At 41.3% G+C, this 21,815-nt stretch overlaps 1 long non-coding RNA gene across 7 annotated transcripts in view; it reads right to left on the bottom strand.

Annotated features, from left to right (window-relative positions):
- Window positions 1-16,958, bottom strand: part of LOC129646345 (uncharacterized) — a 103,908-nt gene extending 86,950 nt beyond the window's left edge. For 2 of the 7 annotated variants that reach the window (XR_008711871.1, XR_008711865.1), the window contains exon 1: window positions 7,314-7,630. This is a non-coding gene — a long non-coding RNA (uncharacterized LOC129646345). Of the gene's footprint in view, window positions 1-7,117; window positions 7,286-7,313; window positions 7,631-16,795 lie in introns of those variants that run through there. The other 5 variants (XR_008711872.1, XR_008711873.1, XR_008711869.1 and 2 more) reach the window with 4 other exon arrangements.
- Between the last annotated feature and the right edge of the window lie 4,857 nt (window positions 16,959-21,815).

The following is a 21,815-nucleotide window of genomic DNA, read 5'->3' on the forward strand; positions in this document are numbered from 1 at the left end:
ACAGGACACAGTGACTGTGGAGTGGTTTGAGGGCACAAAATTGCAACTCTGATTAGTCTCTCTAGAAATTTAAGTGTTTATTCATTTTATTCCAATTAAATTTGGACAAAGATGAATAGAAAAAAATTCCATGGATATTGGCACATCGTCATCTATTCTTGCCTGGAAAATCCCATGGATGGAGGAGCTTGGTAGGCTGCAGTCCATGGGGTTGCTAGGAGTCGGACACGACTGAGCGACTTCACTTTCACTTTTCACTTTCATGCACTGGAGAAGGAAATGGCAACCCACTCCAGTGTTCTTGCTTGGAGAATCCCAGGGACGGGGGAGCCTGGTGGGCTGCCGTCTATGGGGTCGCACAGAGTCGAACACGACTGAAGCGACTTAGCAGCAGCAGCAGCAGCATCTATTCTTTAATTTAGGAAAGAAAACTGAAATCAGAGTGATTCTATCCCTTTGAAAATAACATCATATTTTCCTATTTTCCTAATTGTGTGGTTTTACCTCTTCCTTAATCCTTGGGGGGGAAAATCTCTCACTACTCAATCAACAAATAGAAAATACAAAGGAACAAGAATCACCTTGAAATTAAATACAAATCAGGACATGTCTAGGTGGGAATATTTTTCACAAATTGAGCTAATTTGCAGTTTTTCCTTGGTGTCAGACACAATGCTTTAATTCTGAAAACCTAATCAAATAGGAATGATAGTATCCCCACTTTATTGATGATAAACCCAAAGCTTAAAACAGCTGAATAATTTGTCCGAGATACTCAGGTTTAAACCCATGTCTGTTGACTCAGAGCCCATGTTTTTAAGCACCGAGGTTCCCTGCTCTTGCACCCTACTTCCTTTCCTCCTGGCTGTCCCCAGAAGCTCTGCCGTTCGCATCTTGCTTCTCTAACACCTGGCCTCTCCCTATGATGTATTTCTCACCATAGATTTTATCACGTTATCTTTTTCCATTACAATTAGTCTCTGAAATCATTGATCCCTATTTTGCTAATATCACCTCTACTCTTTACTGCTTTCAACATAGATTTTAATATACTATTGTACTTTCAGTGTTCATGAGTGAGTGATCGGGCTTTGCTTTTTTTGTTTGCTTGTTTTTAAGTCTGATCATTTAAAATAATTCTATATTGAAGCTTATTTGCCCTTTCATCTCGATTCATAGAAACATAGGAAAACACAAAGTAAATACTTTCTAATTTTTTCCTGTTTTCTGTGTCAGATTCCCTCCTTCACTCAAATTCATGGCATCTTTTGGGGTCTCTTGGGTTCTACATTCCACAGAAGAGAAGATAGCTCCATTAGTAAAAAATAATAAGAACTAACAATTCCCCAACTTCCACATGGAGAGTGGAGGCATCTCCCCAGTGGATCCTGACTTACAAGGACCACCCAGGTCTGAGTCTAACCAGCATGATCTAATGCAGCTTTCCTGAACTAAAAAAAGGACTGTGTACTGCTTCCTGCTCTTTTGATTCAGCGCAAAGCAATTTGTCCTTTCATATTAGAAGTTGTTTGCAATTTTTCCTCTTTAATTTTGTCAAAATTTTAGCAGAAGCATGAAAAATACAGTCGCCAGAGTGCATTAATTACTGAAGCTTTCTGTTTATATGCCTTCTTGAAGCCTACTTCACATACAACGATTTCATTGACCGTCTGTCTGGTTTCAGCCATTGCCTCACTGCCCAACAGGGCATTTTTAAGGACATGGGGAAGGAAGGAGTGATGAAGTTTCTATAAATGGATGCACACTGTGTATGCTCTACTCTGTCTTAGCATTTACTAATGTACCTTTGAGGTAAGGATCCACGTAGGACAAAGGGCCTGGGTAGGTGTCTCTTACTCCCCCTCCTCCCCTCCACTTCTCTCTTCTGCAGAGCCAGGCTCTTCTGACTCACAGGGTGCAGTCTTCACTTGCCACTGTTCTTTTTACCACATGCCCTTGTCTGGGCTTGGTTTCTAGACAAATTCAGACTATCAAAACATTGATAGTTCTTCTTGCTTTTTCGTGCTCTCATTACCTTGTAATTCACTGTAACCTTTCATTGTTCTTGCAATGCAAGTGAGAAGAGGGAATGAGGACCACTCACAAAAACCAGAAGTCAGCTCCAGGAAGATAATTTTGCTACATAAGTGTTTCTTGTTTGCATCCTTCTCATCTTCAGCAGGAGCTGCCATCTCTGAACACCACTTTTCCATCCCTAGCTACTTGCTCTATTTTCTCTTGTCTTCCTCTTCTTCACTTCTTTTTCCACTTCCATTTCTTCCTCTTCTTTACTCCTTGTCCATTTCTTTCTGAAGCCCACGTAGGCTCTGTCCTCACAGGAACAAAGATTTTCTGTGTTTAGCTGGCAATTCTGTTCTGTTCCCTATTGCTTGTCATCTTGAATTGCAGGCCTCTGGAACTGGCGCTGGTTGCCTGTCTCCCATTCAGCACCGTGAGCACTCTGCTTATATGTAACCCCCTTTCATCCTCAAGGCTGCACATGGTGTTCCTTCCAGGAGGTCCTACTGTACTCTTTTCTCCATCCTACTGTGCTTTTACCAACTGTAGGTTATACTCAGATGATTTACTGAGCCTCATCTGTAACCTGTCTATGATTTCTATACACTTGCTGAGAACCTTCTGTACCCCTAAATGAAAAGCACTTGGCAGGGAGTTAACCTTATCTTTCCTTTGCCACAATTCTATTTCATGCCTGTGTCAATGAAACCAACTCCTCAACTGTCTGCTCCTTTTACTGAACCATCCCATATGTCACAATTTCTTCTTAACATATCATAGAATCTTTGATCCTTAGGATTGAAAAAGATCTGAAAGTAATTTAGTTATATATAATGACATGAGGATAAAATGACATAAAGTTAAACAATTATGATGTGAAATTAAATATACAATATGATCTTGTGAGTGTGTATATGTGTGTGTGTGTCCTGAAGGAGGTAGACTTCACAATGTTAACAGGTTTGTCTCCGGGTGGTACAGTTACTCTCGTTATTAATCTTCTTTCCTACACTCACTCACATTTTCTTTAATAAGTAATACAAGAAATAATAGGAAACACTGGAGAATCATTTTTAAAATTCCAAGGGGACATTTTTTCCGCCTAGAATTCTATACCAATCCAATTAATTATCAATAGCACACTAGAATGCAGACGTGTCAGACATGAAACCACTGAAAAATTTATCTTCAATTTGTCCTTTTAGGAAGCTCGGTGAAAATGATTATAAAAGAAGGGCGTAAGCCAATGAAACAGAAGACATAGGATGTAGGAAACAAAAAAAAACCCAAACTGAAAAAGTCTTTGAAAAAATAACTATTAATAGGAAAGGGGACATGAAAATAGTCATGGAAAGAAACCACCTTAGAAAGAAGGAAAGCCTGAAAGGGAGAGCTTCTGTTTTGCTTTTTCCTTTGGAGGAAATAATTAAGAAGAAATTAGCTCTGTGTCCCTAGATGTCATTTTCAATGGATAGAGTCAGTCACATGCTTAGTCATGCAGCATGTATTACGTGTCATAGCACTTGCTGCTCAGAACAGAGAACTAAAAAAAAATCTGTTTTTATGTAGCATAAGAAGATAATGGCTATTATCTCCTTTAACTGCCCCCACAGCCCATTTTACAAATGAAATCGTTTCTAATTCAGAGGGTTTGCTCAAGGTTGCCAGTCAACAAGTGCCAGGGGCTGACACTGAAACATGGACTTAAAGCCTGTATTGTCTTTCCTCTGTTCAAAGTTTTTTGTGTCTTCTTTGGGTGGGGGTGGGAGAAAAGTCTTTGCTAGGAAATCTGCTTTCTTAGAATTGTATACTTAGCAAAAAGGGTGAGGAAAAGAATTTTAAATCTCTCCTGGCTGGCCATTTTGCAGACGACGTGTCTGGATAAATCTGCACCTGATCGTCTATGACAACCCGCTCTTGTACAGATGGGACGCCCAGCAGATGATGCTGTAGCCACAGCCTGAATTACTGCCGCACTTCCCAAAGTGTCTGCTCAGCACAACTGCAAGTGGAAAATAAACTTGTAAACCATTGTCAGTGATGTAGCTCAAAGACTTTATATACTGAAATATCTTTAGAGTTGTTTTTCATTGCAGTCCGCCCTTTTTCAATGGGCAGAATTCATTTTCTCTTTAAGTGTGCTCGGTGAGGGCAAGACAGAGGGTGAAAGGAAGATGAAGGTCTGATTTCCTGGTGTCCTGTGTGAAATATTCAATACACTCTCTTCTTCAAAGTAAGGATCACTCTCTTTTTTCCTCTCTTCACCCCACATGACCTCACCTCACCACACCATACAAAACACCTTCTCCAATAGTCTGTCACTCTCAGGCAAGCCACTCCAAGGTACCAAAACTCTGTATCCAACTGGGAAAGATTTGCTGGGTATGGACAGGTGTGTGGCCTCACTGGTGTTAAGTGTGACACAAGCCCCCAGCCAACCTCAGGTTTGGTTAGCACAGGAGTTTCAGGTTTCAACTCTGCAAACCAGGAACTGCCTGGGTTCTAACCCCCAGCTCCATCTCCACGAAGCTCTGTGACTCTAAACAAGCTATGTAATTTCTCTGTGCCTTGACTTTCTCTAAAGTAGGAATGATAACAATAGCCCTTTCTTTGTAGGATTTTCAGTTCAGTCCAGTTCAGTGACTCAGTCGTGTCCGACTTTGCGATCCCATGGACTGCATCCCACCAGGCTTCCCTGTCCACCACCAACTCCCAGAGCTTACTCAAACTCATGTGTCCATTGAGTTGGTGATGCCATCCAACCATCTCATCCTCTGTCATCCCCTTCTCCTCCTGCCTTCAGTCATTCCCAGCATCAGGGTCTTTTCAAATGAGTTGGTTCTTTGCATCAGGTGGCCAAAGTATTGGAGTTTCAGCTTCAGCATCTGTCCTTCCAATGAATATTCAGTACTGATTTCCTTTAGGATGGATTGGTTGGATCTCCTTGCTGTCCAAGGGACTCTCAAGAGTCTTCTGCAACACCACAGTTCAAAAGCATCAATTCTTCATCACTCAGCCTTCTTTAGAGTCCAACCTCTAACATCCATACATGACTACTGGAAAAACCACAGTTTTAACTATATGGACCTTTGTTGGCAAAGTAATGTCTCTGCTTTTTAATATGCTGTCTAGATTGGTCATAACTTTTCTTCCAAGGAGCAAGCGTCTTTTAATTTCATGGCTGCAGTCACCATCTGCAGTGATTCTGGAGCCCTCCCCAAAATAAAGTCTGTCACTGTTTCCACTGTTTCCTCATCTATTTGCCATGAAGTGATGGGACTGAGAGTGTAACAGGCAGGAAGGCCAGGGGGTCTCCAAAGGGATGAAATAGGCTTCTAGACATTTTTTCTCTCTCCCTTAAGTGGCAGGAGGAAACAAGTATTAGATTTTTTTCCCCCTTTCTCCATACAAATTTAAAAAGAGGGTTCTCTTAAAATTCTGTGCTGCCATGATGACACCTGGCTCCAGCTGAACTTAACTTTTCTCAAACCTTGAGCTAACCAATGCATTTTTCTTATGGAAATGTTTGTCTTAAGCTTTGTTAATGAACCATGTATTTATCCTAGACTCTGTCGTTCTTCAAGTCAGTTCCACCTAAAACTCAGAACCCACTTGACAAAACTGTATGTTTTACTCACACATTGTTCTCCTAATCTATGTTAATGAAACTATATATTTACTTGGAAACCCGCCTTTCTTCAAGATTCATGTCAATCATTTCATGGCCCGGGATGACTCACCTGGTGCCAATGTTCTCTCAAAATGCATGTTGTAGGTATGGGACCTGGTGCCAGTCTCTGAGTTTTGAAACATTTCCTTTCTCTAATTAGCAGAATGCTAGTAGCTATATAACATCTGGCTAAAGACTAGCCAGAAGACCCCCTTCTGATATCTATGTCAGAAGTTTTCTCTATTTCTTTTATACTTTAATAAAACTTTATTACACAAAATCTCTGAGCAATCAAGCCTTGTCACTGGCCCCGGATTGAATTCTTCTCCTCCAGAGGCCAAGAATCCCAGCATATTTCGTGGTTGAGCAATAACCTTTCAGGACCAGATGCCATGATCTTAGTTTTCTGACTGTTGAGTTTTAATCCAACATTTTCACTCTCCTCTTTCACTTTCATCAGGTTCCCCAGGTGGCACAGTGGTAAAAAATCCACCTGCCAATGCAGGCGCTGCAGGAGACTTGGGTTCAATCCCTGGGTTGGGAAGATCCCCTGGAGGAGGGCATGGCAACCCACTCCAGTATTCTCATCCGGATAATCCCATGAACAGAGGAGCTTGGCTCAGCTACCGTCCATGGAGTCACAAAGAGACACGACTGAGCCACTGCGGACACGTGCACAGACGCAAAGTGAGGCCGTATATGTAGAGCACTACTGGCAAAGCATGTGGGTGATGGGGGGGGGGGAGGGCAGCAGTTAATCAACTTTCTTTTCTCCTGCCATCCTAGCCTCAAAATAACTTGCCCTAGGTTTTCAACAGATTCCCAGAGTATGATCTGTCTCCATGTAATTGACTCTGGATTTGATAAGCAATCAGTTTTCATTCTCAACTCTTCTCCCTGATCAGACACCATGTCCTCTTTAGAAACACACTCAGCTCTGAGGCCTCAGGTCAAGTCCCCTGACCCTGCTGGCACTAAACCAGCAGACTCCAAACACTTCTTTCCTGTCCAAGAATGAGCACCTTTTTCATTCTACAGCTGTTCCTCCCCTGGTACTTCACAAAACTGCTAACTTGGAAATCTGTGGTAGGATGCTGGCAAAAATTTGGTAACTTCCTCAAACTTATACATTATTAAGAGTTTTGAAATGGCCAAATGAAGTTTCCAAAAGGAAAATACTTTCTCTTCAAAGCCAGAAAAATGCAACTAGTGTTCTATGTCAGCTGTCTGGGCTACTGTATCTTCAGCTTGAACACAAAAGAAGATTCCCCAATTTACAAACCTCCTCCGTGGGCCTCCAGGACAGTCTGAGTCCTCTGGGTTTGCTAATTGGGGATTAGGAGGTAAACCGGCGTCCAAACTGCTTTTAACCTACAAGGACTCTGAAAACCAAAACCAACAATACCTGTGAAGGAAAAGAAAACCTACCTTTTCTTTAAAGATTGGGGCTCTGCCAGAATCCAGCCTAGGCCTGTCTCTATCTTCCTCCGTTTCTCTTTCCTGTACTCTTCTCTCCTCACTTTACACACATTCACGGCTTAATAACCAACTCTAAACGCGCAGACCTGTGGGAGAAAGGTAGCCCCCACCCTCTCCTTTCTTTCCAATGAAGAGGAACGCTCACCTCAAGAATGGCGCCCTGCCGTGAGTAAGCAGAATGATGGCGTCTTGAAAGACCAGTTCCCTGGGAGACTCATGGTTTCTTTCTTTCTCTTGGCTTAACTGTTAAAGACCAATTGGCAGTCACTCGGGAGGAGAGGCTTGGAGCTTCGGCCCCTTGCTCTGCCTATCCTCTCCGTGCAGCTGAACTGGTCCGTTGCTCTAAGGCCTGTCGCTTCAAAGAAGCCCAGGCCTCTCCCTGCTGCTGTTGTTGACTTCCGCCTTCAGCCGGACTTCCACCTTTCTCTTCACTCTGATTGGGCCCAGGTGTAGATACTTGATACTTAATAGCAACCCACTCCATTACTCTTCCCTGGAAAATCCCATGGACAGAGGAGCCTGGTAGGCTACAGTTCATGGTTGAGAAGAGTCGGATACGACTGAGTGACTTCACTTTCACTTTCTCTCTGAGCTTCTCTCCTTTTCTCTTTCTGCCATAGGGCACCTGAGCTATGGCAGCTACCGTAGTTGGGTCCTTGTTTGGTTAAGCAAAAGGACTTGGGGACAAACGTCATTTAAATTTTTTTTCTTTAAAGTTTGATTTTCAAACGTCCTCTTTACTGCTCCTTCTTTCTCCCCCTGGATCTGATGGATGTTTTCTAGTTGTATTTTGCATGAAACAAATGGAAAATTATTAGCTTAAAAGAATAAGGTTGCAGTGGAAACCTCTGAGATTTTTATTTCCTAGCACCCATTTGCTTTTTTCCAGGAAAGAGTTATCTAGTTTATCTCTGGGAAGCTACCCTCTTTTCCACCCTCCATTTATATTCTTGGGGTGGGGCTCCTGTTTGCTGGAGCAAATGGCTCAGTCCTAGGTGGTGAGTATTGCCCAGCCCTGGCCTCAGTGTTTCAGGGAGCACAAACCAATGAGACTTTTTTCTGAGACTGTTAGAAAATGGCTCTTTTACACTGGACTTGAGATGGGAAGATGTGATGTTAGAACTTTGACAGCCATCATCAATCACAAGGAAACAGACTGCCTGAGAATGGAGCCAGTACACAGGATTATGTTAAGATATGGATGGAAAGGTACCTTGAAATTAAGCTACAGGACAGAGCATCCCTGAAGACAGCTCCTCCTTTGAGTTTTTCATTTACAACCCATTAAATTCTTTCTTCTTAGGCCAGTTTGGATGAGATCACCCATCACTTAGAGCTTCCCTGGTGGCTCAGACGATAAAGAATCTGCCTGCAATGTGGGAGACCTGGGTTCACTCCCTGGGTTGGGAAGCTCTCCTGGAGAAAGAAATGGCAATCCACTCCAGTATTCTTGCCTGGAGAATTTCATGTACAGAGGAGCCTGGCAGGCTATAGTCCATAGGGTCGAAAAGAGTTGGACAGGATTGAGTGACTAATACCTTTTCACTTTCACTTTCTTTTCACCCATCACTTAACAAGGGAGACTGCCAATTAAATAAGAGGGGTTCAATTCTAGGGTCTCTTATTCAGTTTCCCAGTCTTCATCATTTAGTTTTGGGGTCCATGCCCACTTTAATCACAAGGGGGGCTGTGATTTTCTTTGGCCACTGTTTCTTGGGCTTTCATCTTCTCCAGGTACTGTGAATGAAGCAGGGTCTGAGTATTCCTGGATTGCCTGGTGACAGTACCTTCTGGATACAACCAAAATGCCATTCCAACTTGATTCTTAGATTCACTTTTTCAGACCAGTCTTTCAGCTTTTACATTAAGATCTGTGATCCATTTTGAACTAATTCTTGTGTGTGGTGTAAGATATCAAGTAAAACCATTTTGTTGCTGAAGATGTGTTAGTGTTGCAGATCATTTTTTTTTTAAAAAAGGATTTTTCTTTCCCTATTCAATTGTCTTAGTGAAACCATTTACCACAGATTGGGACCTGAAGCCATGTGCTGGGACTTGAATCCAGCCAAAACCCAGTTTGGGACTTGAACTCACATGGCTGGGACTCAAACCCAGCCAAAACTCTGCTTGGGACTTGAACCCATGTGGCTGGAACCCAAACTCAGCCAAAACCTTATTTGGGACTCAAACCCATGTAGCTGGAACTCAAATCCAGCCAAAACCCTGCTTGGGACTTGAACCCACATGACTGGGACTCAAACCCAGCCAAAACTCATGGTACCTGGTTTTAGGACCTAATGAAGCGCAGGTTCTTGATGTTTCATCACAGAAAGAGTTCAGTGAGAGACAAAGTGATAGGTAAGAAGTAGATTTATTCAGATTCAAAGAGAAGCACACTCCATAGAGTGTGGGCCATTGCAGAAGATGAGTGCAGCTGTGAAATGTGGCGTGGTTAGTTTTAATAGGCTGGGCAATTTCATATGCTAATGAGTGGGAGGATTATTTCAACTATTTTGGGGAAGGGACGGAGATTTCCAGGATCTGGGCCACCACCCACTCCTTGGTCTTTTGACAGGGCCTTGGAACTGTCATGGCACCTCTGGGTGTGTCATTTCACTTGCTGATTGAAGATCAAGGTCTAGTCTTGTCTGCCATTTTGGTCCCATTTGATTCTAATCAGTTTATGTTGTGTCCTTGGGCCATGTAATTCTTTCAAAAGTTGTGCCCTGCCCCCTCTCTTCCTCCTGTTACATTAGCACCTTTGTTGAACATCACTGAATCATAAGTGTAAGGCTTTATTTCTGAACCCTCAATTCCACACCACTGATCTATAGTTCTATCCTTATTGTCAGTGACAAATTGACATTTGCCAAGGGCATTTGCCAGGCTTCTCAGATGGTGCTAGTGGTAAAGAACCCACCTGCCAATACAGGAGACATAAAAGATGTGGGTTTAATCCCTGGGTTGGGAAGACCCCTGGAGGAGGGCATGGCAACCCACTCCAGCATTCTTGCCTGAAGAATCTCATGGACAGAGGAGCCTGGTGGGCTACAGTCCATAGGGCCGGCCACAAAGAGTTGGACATAACTGAAGTGAGACACTTTATTTTGGGGGGCTCTAAAATCACTGCAGATGGTGACTGCAGTCATGAAATTGAAAGATGCTTGCTCCTTGAAGAAAAGCTATGACCAACCTAGACAGCATATTAAAAAGCAGAGACATTAGTTTGCCAGCAAAGGTCCATATAGTCAAAGCTATGGTTTTTCCAGTAGTCATGTATGGATGTGAGAACTGGACTCTAAAGAAAGCTGAGCGCCAAAGAATTGATGCTTTTAAACTGTGGTGTTGGAGAAGACTCTTGAGAGTCCCTTGGACTGCACGGAAATCAAACCAGTCAATCCTAAAGGAAATCAATCCTGAATATTCATTGGAAGGACTGATGCTGAAGCTGAAACTCCAATATTTTGGCCACCTGATGCAAAGAACTGACTCACTGGAAAAGACCCTGATGCTCAGAAAGACTGAAGGCAGGAGAAGTGGGCGTCAGAGGATGAGATGGTTGGATGGCATCACTGACTGGATGGATATGAGTTTGAGTAAGCTCTGGGAGTTGGTGATGGACAGGGAAGCCTGGCATGCTGCAGTCAATGGGGTCACAAAGAGTCAGACATGACTGAGCAATTGAACTGAAGTGACTTAGCAGCAGCAACAAGAGCATTTGCATCTGCCTCGGTAGGGATTGAATCCTGTGCTACTGCAGCTCTTGACCTTTGACACACCCTGTAGGGAGTCCAGGGTGGAGAATGAGGCACATTGTGCTCCAGGAAAACTGGTGGAATGAGTCTTTAGATAGTTAGATGCTTTCAGGAACTGATTTCATGATCCCAACCCTTGTATCTTTCCACTTCTAGAAAAACACTAAGTTCCTTTGTGGTGACATCAGCTTCTTGTGACTAGCAGAAAAGAAAACCTTTCATAAGATAAGAGCTTGATTGCATGAATTCCCCCTTCAACAAAATCACATATTGACCTTTCCCTCCTACCTCTTTGGAGCAGTTTCTCAGGGCTATCTGAGGTGTTGTCTCCTGGGCTGCAGTCCTCATTTTTCCCCAAATAAAACTTACCTTGCAACTCTCACGTTGTGAATCTTTTTTAAATTGACATGACACGAGTACCCCACCATATTGATTTACTTTGTATTAAGTTTTGGAATTGGGTGATGTAAACCTCATTGAAAGGATTGATATTGAAGCTGAAACTCCAATACCCTGGCCACCTGATGCAAAGAGTTGACTCATTTGAAAAGACCCTGATGCTGGGAAAGATTGAGGGCAGGAGGAGAAGGGGACAACAGAGGATGAGATGGTTGGATGGCATCACCGATTCAATCGACATGAGTTTGGGTGAACTCCGGGAGTTGGTGATAGACAGGGAGGCCTGGAGTGCTGTAGTTCATGGGGTCTCAGAGAGTTGGACACAATTGAGAGATTGAACTGAACTGACCGAAACCTTTCAGGTTTTTCCTTTTTTTTTCTCCTTCAAAATTGTCTTGGCTATTCTGGGTTCTTTGCATTTCTGTGTAAATCTTAGGGCCAGGTTGTCAAGTGAAAAAAAATGCCTGCTGGAATTTTTGAATATTGAATCTTGTAATTCATGTACATGAAATGTCTCTTTGTTTTTAAAGATCTTCTTGATTTATTTCAGTAATTCATTGTAATTCTCAGTTTACAGATCTTGCACTTCTTTTGTTAAATTTATTCCAAGTCTTTTTGATGCTATCATAAATGTTTTTCTTAATTCAAATTTTTAATTGTTCCAACTTTATATCTTTTAAAGTCATCAAGAGACAAACAAATACTTATATAGGCTGTTACTAGTTTCCATTTCTTTCTGTAGAACCTCAACATCTGATGCCATTTTCTATCCTTGAGAAAGACTTTAGTATTCTTGGAAGAAAAGACTGCCAGAAAAGTATCTTGGTTTTCATTCATCTAGGCATGTTTTTATTTCATCTTTATTTCTGAAGGACAGTTTTGCTGAATATTGATATATTCACTGACTTTTTTTTTTTTTTTTAAGAATTTTGAATGTCATTGCATTGCCTTTTGGTCTCCACTGTTTCAGATAAGAAGTCAGCCATTCATAATACTGTTGTTCTGAGATTTCTCTATTAAAGCCTTGCATCGACTATTGTGACTATGGTCACTCTATTCTCACCAGCTGGAACTGCAACTTCAGGCGAGCAGAGCAACTAACTTTACTTGCAGAACTGCCAATTACCAATACTGCTACTTCTGAAATAGTCCGGTGAAACATGGATGTTCACATTCTACTCCAAATAAAGCTAGCACCCTCCAGCAACAAAGCTCTCCCTTTTCATGACTAGCCTTACCCTGCAAAATTACATTGACTGAGCCATCCCAGGAATGAAAGCCACAAATGCCCTCTGTTCTTATATATAGTTCTAGCAGATTTTTGTGAAGCAACTTTCCTCAATTTGTTGTTTGCCTTTAGTCAATTTCCAGAGCCCTGAAATGGGTGTTTACAAGAATTTAGTTGACTTTTATAGTTGTTTTTTGAGAAAAGGATTTGCCAACCTCTCCACTCTACCATAAGCACTGGTTGTCTGATTTGAACTGCTATTATTTTATCCACTTATGAATATGCTCATATCCTTAATTTTCTTTGAATCAATAGGAAATAACTTGGCTAAAATCATTCCTTTGTAAACGTATGCTGCTGCTAAGTCACTTCAGTCATGTCTGACTCTGTGTGACCCCATAGATGGCAGCCCACCAGGCTCCCCCGTCCCTGGGATTCTCCAGGCAAGAACACTGGAGTGGGTTGCCATTTCCTTCTCCAATGCATGCAAGTGAAAATGAAAGTGAAGTCGCTCAGTCATGTCCGACTCTTAGCAACCCCATGGACTGCAGCCCACCAGGCTCCTCCGTCCATGGGATTTTCTAGGCAAGAGTACTGGAGTGGGGTGCCATTGCCTTCTCTGTCGTAACTATATAAAGGCTTTAAAAATTTGGAAACTCCCTGACAATCTGCTTGTCATAACACCCACCATACTCAACAGCAAACTATCTGTTTAATTATCCTTAACCCTCACTAAACTATAAGCTCCGTTACAATAGGGAGTATGTGTCTTTTGTTCATGAGCTATATGCCTAGCACAATCTGATGTATTAAGAGGTGCTTAGACTTAAAATATTTGTTAAATAAACAAGTAAATTTCCCCTACCCTGTTGAGGTAATAGGGAAGAGCCAAGGCAATGTAAAAGCATTTTAACTACAATTCATTCTATGCTTAAATAATTAGTCACTGGGGGTCTTCTTTGTTTATAGGAAAACAAAATGCTCTGTTCTCAAAATAAGTGATCTTTAGTTCTTTAGAACTTTATTCCATGAGCCCTCAACTGGTATTTGAAAGTACTTAGCCCATAGTTGGGGCTTCCCTAGTGGCTCAGATGGTGAACAGTCTGCCTGCAATGCAGGAGACCTGGGTTCAATCCTTTGGTTGGGAGGGTCCAGACCCAGGTTTGATCCTTGGGTGGGGAAGATCCCCTAGAGAAGGGAATGGCTACCCACTCCAGTGTTCTTGCCTAGAAAATTCCATGGGCAGAGGAGCCTGGTGGGCTACAGCCCATGGGGTCGCAAAGAGTCAGACACGACTGAGCGACTAGTGCGTTTACTTTTCACGGCCTGTAGTTACAGTTTTAGGAAGACCATGTAACAGAATGTAAAAACTAGGATGGGGAATTTTGATTTGCCTCTGTCAATAGCTGCCTGACAAATAAATGACTGAATAAGTGACTGAATGTTATTCTCTCTGGGCCTTCATTTTCTCATTTAAAAATGGGTTGCAAACATGACCAAACAGAAGTATCACTCATCAATAATGTTCCACTGTTAGAATCCCCAGAGTTGAGAGGTGATAACCTATACTATTAAAAGCTCCAGTGGTAAGATTTTTGTAGTCAGCTAGACTGGTAAATGGATGGCCTTTGAGAATTGCTGAACTAGATGCTCTCAAAGGCCCCTTTCAGTCCTGAACTTACTTGCTTCCATTCCTCTCAACACAAGTGAAACTCTCTTTGGGTTATACACCTGCGTCACCCCAAACCTCTGAGTGAAAAGGTAAGTCTTTGAAGATGTAGTTTATTCAGGCCAAAGCAAAGACAGTCTCTGACTTGTTTCTGTCTAGTCACTCAAAATGTTGGTGCATATGAAATAGGAATTGGGGAAAGGAAACTTACACCTCCTTTGGCTGACGGACAATTGATACAGGAGGAGAACTGCTAATTATCTAATAATGGAGGCTGGTAGGGTATTTTGCTCATTTCATTCTTTCTGAGCCTGCAAGTGAGCAGCTGCTACTGTCTCTTGCATTTCACAACTTTTAGAAAAGCAGCCCTTCCCAGCAGGAGCTTATTTCAAAATAAATTGAATAAGGCTTCGCATGTGAAAAGGATGTTCTGGGTACTGTGAATAGGACTCTTCTCAACCAACTCCACAGACTGTTTTCCTGGGAATAGAATAAAGTAAACTTTGAGGAAAGGGTGGCAAATAGCTGACCAGACCATGAAAATGTTCCTGCTCAAACACAGGCATTTCATCTCTTTTGGTCTATGAGAAATAAAGGCCCACCTAGGTCCCTAAGAGGGAAGTTGAGAACCCTGTGATGATCTGAAGAGGCTGGTGCTCTCTGTTTCTAGAGGAGTGCTTCCGCTAGATGCCAAAACCCAGTATTCCCCCTTTCACGGGGAAAGCTTAAGTGCATGGAAGAATGACTGCTCCCAAAGCACCAGAGATGTGCTCTGATCTGCAAGAGAACCACAGCCTGAGCCTTCCTCACAGATCCCAGTAAACTTACTGCTTGCTCTGATACATAACAATGCTAGGTAGCAATTCAATTTAGAAACTGAAAAAAATAATTTTCACATATCAATTTATAATACTAAGTCTGTGATTCTCAGTCTTCTTACAATGATGTCACTTTGTTTGACAGAAACGTCTGACAGTAGCAGACATTTTAACTAAATTATAATATGTTCCTCAGCAGAAATGCAATGTATCCACTAAAAATAGAGCAGAACAAGACAAATATTTGTAACTTTAAGTAACAGATAAGATTCCAGATAGCATGGCAAATATTACTAACATGTAAAAATAAACACAAGAGAACTATTTGAAGGAAACATATAGAATAATAATAATTGCATTAGAATGGTGTGATTAATAGCTGATATTTTTCAAACTTTCAGATAATTTTTAAAAACTAAAATATCACTGTGATTAATGAAGAATAAACGCTATTGAATGAAGATTATCCATTGATCTTAGCAGCCACCTATACTTCCCTGTTTTACTTTTCCCCATAAAATCCTTTAGTCATAGTGACAAAGGAAGGGGCATGAGTTCATATAGGGAAAAAGAGTCGGGGTTGGTGGTGTGAGTCGATTGCAGGCTTGGAGTGAGCCTGCAATCCCAAGCTTAGGTGATTTAGGGATGCTGGACTATGGTCTAGCATCTCTAAACCTAGACTATGGTACTGAATATAAGAGCATCTGTTTCAAAGAATATTGACAAACTGTATTGACAAGGAGGAAGTCTGATAAATGAATGCTGAAAGTGTTACTCCACCTGCTCCCTCCATCTTACACTTAAGTGGTCATCTATACCTGTTCTATTTGAATCCAAACTTGGCTCTTCACTCTAATCCAATCTCCACTGCCTTGACTATTCCACTGCCACTAGCTATCTGCTTTAAAACCTTTTCAGTTATTCCCTATATTCCACAGAAGCCACCTTCTAACATGCTTCAGCTATACCTAGCACAATACTTTTTGATGTATGCTAAATAACAATAAATATTTGTTGAATGAAAAAGCATTCCTTTATCAGTAACACACAGAATGAATCTATGAACTGCCAATAATCGTTTTCCAGAATAGTAGAATAAGGACCTCCGAAAATCTGCTCCTCCATGAAAAGAATGTAACTATTGGGGGGAAAAAAAAAAAACAATTCTCACTGTCAAACTTTATCAGCGCTCCATAAATTAATTAAAGTCTTGCAACAATCTGAGGAGTGTTTATTTAAGAAATATGGCTGGACCTTTACCAGAACAGCAAGTTCTGTGGGTTTTTAATTTTAATCTTATCCACCTCGCCCTAGCTTTGCAACAGTCTTGAAAACAACTATGGAAACTGGAAACCAGAAGCCCAAAAGCTGCTAGAAAGAAGCATGATGGGTTCGGAACTCCTCAAATACCCTGTTAACTAGAGAGCTGTCACTATTTGATCTCCCTAGATAGCTCTAGGTTGTACCTGCCTTCTAAGGCGGAGAATGAGTATCTAACTATCTCTTTCTCCACTGAAAATGGTAGGTAGGTATTTCACTTATTAATTAATCCAGGCCCGTGGAAATCGAAGGGTCTAATCTTTGGGGTCCAGGCCATAGCAATCCTACAAAACTTAATGCAAAAGAAAGCAGCATTTCTGGCGTGGGTATCAGAACCAACTGAGAATAATTTTAAAGCAAAAGTAAGCAAAGCAAAACAAGCAAACAAGCAAAAATCAAGCTGATACACAAGAGAATGTGAATTGACAAACACATTACCTTAGAAAAAAGGACGACTGACAACTGCCTCTGGGGAGCCTCCCCACTCTCTCCTTTTTCTGTACGCTCAGCTGCAAGAGAATTTGCTGGAAAATGGACTGAAATCCGTAACACTTTGCACAGTAGCAGCAAAAGCAGACACATCGGTCAACATAAAGTGAAAATAGGTGTGACTCTTCCCTCACCTTCCACCTGACCTGAGTGGCTGCTTTCTCTTCTCTTCCCTTTCTTCCTGCTCTTTGCTCCTCATTTCCTTTTAAAGTTTTCATTGTCTCTGTTTCTGACTCTTCTCCTTTGTCTCCCTGGAGTCATTTTCTCTTCCCTCCATTTGACTTGGAAATAAAAAAGCACATGCAAAGCCTTTGCAGAGTGTGCTGTGTGTTCCTATTGAAAAACATTTATTTGATTTGTGGCTACATCTGATCTAGGTTGCTTCCAGATGCAAAGTAGAGGTACAGCCCATCCTCTGACCCAACCCAGGATATAGCAGTTAAAAATATTGCTGGATGAGAGTTTCTGCCTGAAAAATCTGGTTCTCTTTATTTTTTTGCCACTTAATATTAAGTAATTTTGATGGATGTTCTGAACCTATTTCTTTGACTCTGTCCCAGATTCAAAGACTGATTCCCCAGGTATCTCCGTACTCTTTGGGCTGCATGTTCTGGACTCTGGAATTTTTTTTTTTTTTTTTTTTCCTATGCTGACTTATAAGCACTTTTAGCACTGACTACCCTTTTGGTCTTGGATATAATGCTACTTGTAACCTTTAAAACCAGCATTTTCCCCTCCTTTGTTTCCGAAATTCCAAATGGAATCGAGAAGACTATAATATAATGGAAAAAAGCATTTGGACTCCAGTCAAAAGACATAGAATTTGAATACTATATTTCTGGTTATCAATTTTTGACACTGGACAAGTCACTTACTTTGACTCTTGGATTCTTCATCTCCAAAGTGGTACCCATAATAAATACCAGATTCCTCATTTAGGAGGGACCACCTAGTTTCTGATTTCATGCCAAAAAACTTCCTTTCTCCCACACTACACGTTGTTCCTCCTCAAGAGGTCAGATTACTAATCTGAATGGCCATATTCCAAGTTTAGGCTACATTTATGCCGGTTTGGGGTCACTGGTGGCAAATGTTTCTCTCTCTGATGCTTTCCTTCTGCTCCTGTTGTCTGCATACTTCATAACAGGAGACCTGTAGCCTGGTTGTTCCAAGGAAAAGCAGCATCAGCACTGAGAGCTTGCAAGAAAATAAGAACCTTGGGTTATACCCCGAGCTATTAACCTGCACTTTAGCAAGACTCCCAGGTAATCACAGGCACGTTACAGCCTGAGAAGCACTGCTGTAGAGCACGCATGTCCCCCATGCTGGTCTTGCTCCAGCCTGCTGTTTCTCTCCCACAGCTATGCTGCCTTTAGCTTGAATGGTGTCGCAGATGGAGGGGCATAGTGTTATCAATACCGTGCTTTGCAAGTTAGCTCAGATATTTCTGTCGATAAAGTTTGAAGAGAAGCTTATAGTGGTGAAGTTACCTTTTCCTAAAGGAAATGTGAACTAACATACGTTGAAGAAAACCACAGAAAGGAATCACAGGCAGGTACAGTAGCGGAGTTCATGAGGGTGGTTGAAGACAAATCCCAGAGGGCAGAGAGGGCTTGCCTTTTTAATGAGCTTGCGAGTGATGGATGCCTCTCCAGAGGATCCTCTACTTCTAAAAGGGAAAAAGGATAATTGAACTTATAGATCGTTCTCTCCACTTCACAGAAATGTGTGTGAGCTCTGAAGGAGAGAAGCTGTATTAAAGTTCCCAGTGAGTTGGGCTAGATCAGAGTGAGTGGGGTTATAGATTTTTGACTTGCACCTTCTTATTAATATTCATTAGATTTGGGTATTATTGAATCAATGGTGGTTTACTTCAAAATTTCTGAATCTTTTACCTGTACTTTCATATTGTTTAACTATTATCTTTAGATTTTTTTGTCTTTTTCTATTCTCTTCCTCAACAGATTTCTCCTTGTCTTTATACTAAGTTGTCATAATGGGTTACTCAAAGAACCTTTTTCTAAAGCAAAAAAGTAAGCAAAGCAAAACAAACAAGAAAATCAAGTTGACACAGAAGAGAATGTGAACTGACAAGCATGTTACTTTGGAAAAAAGCGTGATTGGAAACAAACAGTAAACATATATATGGTGGCTACTGAATTAAATGCAAATCTCATGTAAAATGGAAGTTTGCAAACAGACCAGTGATAGACACAGGGTAGAGAAGGGTACTGATCACAAAGAGCTGTGAGAGAATTTAGGGGGCAAGGGGTGATTGCAGCCATGAAATTAAAAGATGCTTACTCCTTGGAAGGAAAGTTATGACCAACCTAGACTGCATATTTAAGAGCAGAGACATTACTTTGCCAACAAAGGTCCGTCTAGTCAAAGCTATGGTTTTTCCTGTGGTCATGTATGGATGTGAGAGTTGAACTGTGAAGAAAGCTGAGTGCCGAAGAATTGATGCTTTTGAACTGTGGTGATAGAGAAGACTCTTGAGAGTCCCTTGGAGTGCAAGGAGATCCAACCAGTCCATTCTGCAGGAGATCAGCCCTGGGATTTCTTTGGAAGGAATGATGCTAAAGCTGAAACTCCAATACTTTGGCCACCTCATGTGAAGAGTTGACTCATTAGAAAAGACTCTGATGCTGGGAGGGATTGGGGGCAGGAGGAGAAGGGGACGACAGAGGATGAGATGGCTGGATGGCATCACTGACTCGATGAACGTGAGTCTGAGTGAACTCTGGGAGTTGGTGATGGACAGGGAGGCCTGGCGTGCTGTGATCCATGGGGTCGCAAAGAGTCGGACATGACTGAGCGACTGAACTGAACTGAATGAATGGTCCTGTATCTTGACTATGATGGTCATTACTGGAATATATGAAGTTATCAAAATTTATAGAACTGTATACTTTAAAAGGTTAAGTATGTAAATTATATACTTCCCTCACAATAAGAATGTGGGGGAAGTTACAATCTGAAGACAAATTTAAAAATTAAAATAATGACAGCGTGTTGCATAGGACATGGGTGGGCGTGGTCGTATATGTTCTTACCTGCGAGAGGCAGCTGTATTGGTTAAGAACATGGCTTGAGAGCCAGAGGACCTGAGTTCACCCTGGAAGTTATAAAATTCTCTGTTGTCTCAGTTTCCTAACCTGTCAGCTGATGCAGCATCTACCTCATGGGGGTTACTGTTAGGAATAAACAACAACAAAGATAATGACAAAACAGGCATGGGAACTGAAAATTTAAGGCTTCGCAATGAGAGAAAGTCTCTAATGTTTTCTTTTTCCTCACCTCATGCTTGGTGGGGTCATCCTTGTCTCTGCTGAAAAATAGTCTTCATCACAAAACCCCCACACGTAAGTCTGCCTAGCCTGCCGTATCAGGCAGCCACTGCTGAGGAAATGCTCTAGAATAAACCTCAGAGAGAGAATAAATCACCTCTCATGCCACGCTCCCTCCAGGTGAGGACTGAGGTCATTGCAAAAGGCATAACAAATAGTCAACATAATGTACCAAACTAATAGATTCTATAAGGAAAACTAAATGGAAAATTTTTCTTGAGTGTTAGGCACCTCTGGCTGAAGAGACAGTGGAGCCTGTGTTATTATAGATGTAGTTGAATCAATAATACTTTTTCATTCATTTCTTTTTCATTTCACAAAAAAGCCTCTTTTAACCAAAGAGGTAAGGAGATATTATCGAGGGCAATTTTTCATGCTCACCATGGATTATATTCTGAGATACCTCACTTTTCTAAATAGCCTCATTTCTGGTTTTTCCTTTCTTTCAGAGATGTATTCAATTCTCTTCCAGCAGCATGAATTCATCTGGAAAGCTATGACAATCAATTAAGTAAATGAGAAAATAGAATGCTTGTAATTATGATAATCGAGCTATATGAAACCCATGCTCTTAGGCCTACTACCCACGCATCTTTAAGCAATATATTAATTAAGCTTTGGATAATTGTTACAATTAGGATCAAGCTTTTATCAGTTTTAAAAATCACTTTGAGAAAAATGAAATATTTTAAAAATACATGCAGCTGTCGGTTTTTAATGCAATTCATTATTACGACTCCATTGTCATTTCCCTGGCTGCATGGAAACAATTCCAGGATGCTTTTCTGATGTGACTTTTCATTGACAAGTGGAGGAATTTCATATGTTGCACCTTTTTCAGATGTTTTTCTCTTTCTCTAAGCCAGAGGTTGGCAAACTTTTCCTGTAAAGAGCCAGATAATAAATATTTTAAGCTTTGCAAACCAAGAGGCAAAATTGAAGATACAGGAAAGTACTTATATAACAAGCAACACATTTTTTTCAGTTTGTGTATTGATGGTTTGAAAGCATAATAAAATAATGATTGAGTATATTTTTAATTTTTTTGTAAAACACATCTACTAATCTTCCTGTTGAGATATTTTGCTTAGTTGGGGTTCAATGTTAGTTTCTCCTATTGATGAGTCATTGCAAATGTTTACTGTGAATCCATTCTTAGCCAGCTGTGGTTCATAGAGTGTAGCTTGCCAATCTCTACTCCCGATCAATGTTCTCAACTATAGGGTGCAAGAGAATCACCTAAAGGGCTTATTAAAACATAATGCTGAGACACAACCCCGCTTTTCTAGGGGAGCCCAAGAATTGGCATTTCTAACAAATCGTTATTTGTTGCTGATGCTCCCAGTCTGAGACCATGCTTTCAGAGCACTGCTCTTGATGTTGGTCCTTGTAATAAGTCACATTGATTCCACATATATTTGTTAATATATGGTATTTGTTTTTCTGACTTCACTCTGTGTGACAGATTCTAGGTCTGTCTACATCACCACACATGATCCAATTTCATTCCTTTTTATGGCTGAATAATATTTCACTGTATATATGTGCCACTCTTTGCAGGGCAGAACAGAGACGCAAATGTGGGGACATGGGGACACAGAGTGGGAAGAGGAGGGTGG

Source organism: Bubalus kerabau, chromosome 3 (genome assembly GCF_029407905.1).
Source record: "Bubalus kerabau isolate K-KA32 ecotype Philippines breed swamp buffalo chromosome 3, PCC_UOA_SB_1v2, whole genome shotgun sequence".
NCBI lineage: Eukaryota > Metazoa > Chordata > Mammalia > Artiodactyla > Bovidae > Bubalus > Bubalus kerabau.